Source organism: Nicotiana tomentosiformis, chromosome 11 (assembly GCF_000390325.3).
Source record: "Nicotiana tomentosiformis chromosome 11, ASM39032v3, whole genome shotgun sequence".
NCBI classification, from domain to species: Eukaryota; Viridiplantae; Streptophyta; class Magnoliopsida; order Solanales; family Solanaceae; genus Nicotiana; species Nicotiana tomentosiformis.
The window spans coordinates 60,661,629-60,663,739 of record NC_090822.1 but is presented as its reverse complement, the minus strand read 5'-3'; positions in this window follow the sequence as shown (position 1 = coordinate 60,663,739).

Below are 2,111 nucleotides of genomic sequence, written 5' to 3'. Positions count from 1 at the left end.
ACAATGCACCTCTCTCTGTTGACAACTTTGATCTTCAAGATCGGAAAGAAACTATTCATGAATTTACCAAGTTAGAATATGGCCTATCATATTTTGGTTTTAATTCCCTTATTGAATCACATTATACAAGTAGCATTAGAGTTAATGGTGCACTAGGTGAGTTGCGGAGAAATATAAAAGGGGATAGCAATATTGACTCCATTACTAGTTTAGGGATGTTTGAAACTCTAGAGCTTTGCCCTGAAGTTAATGGTGTAGTTGAGTCTATGGTGGGGTGTTTCAGCACTTTGAGTAGGAGAACAAACGAACAACAGATCGCAATGGATCTATGAGTTGAAATACTGGAGAAAACGGGCTGTCAAGAAAACTGCCAAGCATTTGTTGCTTTACTGGGGTACTAGAGGCACAGCTTGCCCTTGTTACAGAGGGAGTTGTTGTTCTGCCTTCTACATGTGATAGAGATGACCTCGCCATATATATATGCATACCGATATTTGTGTTAGTTATTGATGCTACTTCAATAAATATCATATCTCGCAGATGTGTTGTTGGCACACATGGGGCTGCTGGTTTCTTTTTGATATGCAAGTGGACTTTCGTGATAGGCCTTATACGTGTGAATGTTTATCTAGCTACAACTAGTTTACCATTGTCCTTTATTGAAGAATTTTTTGTCTTAAACCTTGAAGATAAGGTTCTTATTGAGGATGAGGGTATTGTTATGAATAAATCCCAACCCAATAATGATATCAACACACAGATAGCTATTGGACTGAGAAGAGTTGTTGGGCCGAGAACAAGCAATAAGGTCAGGCTAATTTTGGATCCGAGTTCATTAGTGAGCCCAAGAACTATTATATTAAAAGAGTAGTGGTCGGTGATTTTGGGATTATGCTTATTGTTGAAGACCTTGTTCCCCTCTCGTCTCAGTTCTTCTGGCTTCTTCCTCTGGACTATCTCTTTTTGTTCTCCCTCGGCTCTCTCTATCCTTCTTATCTGAATCTCCTTATTAGTTCTAGTTTCTGTTATTGTAATGATTGACTCTTTGAGTTTATGATGTAAACCTATCATTTTCCTCGTTTACTTGTGTTGTGAATTCAGGTTCATAACACCCCCCCCCTTTTTCTCTGCTCTTTTTTTCTTCGTTCCCTCTTTCTCTTCGTTCACTTTTCTTTGCGCTTGTTTGCTACGGCTGGGACTTCACCAGTGATAGCGGTGACAGCCCCCTCCCCCCTTTGTTTGGCTTCGTGGTGTTTTGTGTGTATTTCTGGTTAGGGTCGGTGGCTTTGGCGGCGAGCGAGACGTGCATATGCAAATAGTGAAGAACAGCCCGGGCGACTGTCAGTAAGGGGTGACGCGGGAGTTGGACGTGAACGTGCAAGATGGCTACAATACTGCTGTGTATACCAAGACAATTCCCAGGTTCTAATTGCGGGAGTTGGTTCCTCCCATTTTCCTATTTCCCTTCGTTGTGTTAGTTAAATTGCTGCCATCTTAGTTCGTACTAGTTTAATCTTAGTTCGTACAATTCCTAGTCTAATTGTGTGTTAGTGATTTCCTTTAGTCTGTCGTATGTATAGTGGATGTGGTCTGGGATGGCCGAGTGAGGTCATGTCCTCGGGGGGAGTAGGGGTGAGGCGGGAGGTGGGGCAGGAGTTCGGGGGTAGGAAGGAAGGCAAGGGAGGTAAGGGGAACAAGGGTGCCTATAATGGGACATTGTTATTGTTGTACTGAAATGAAAATTAGCACAGAAGTTCCAAGAGAAAGAGGAAATCTAAGGGTTGTTTAATTCAACAGCAACCCCCTGGAGAAGCAATCTAACAATATTCAAAAGCTTATCATTCACACCATTTCGACATTTGTGCATCAACTAATCTATACCTGAAAATATAACAAATCAATATCTTAGCCAGATCAAACCCTGGAAAGATTTAATCGAGCCGCTTATCTGCAAAGAGTAGTTTACAATAATTGAGTATCTTGCCATGCATCAATGATGCTCCAAAGCCGGATCATATCTACCAAATACAATGCATAACAGCCTCACAAATTCATCAATTTCAGCCATGTACTTCTTATACCTAAAGACTGCCCTTGGAAAGAGTACCTGA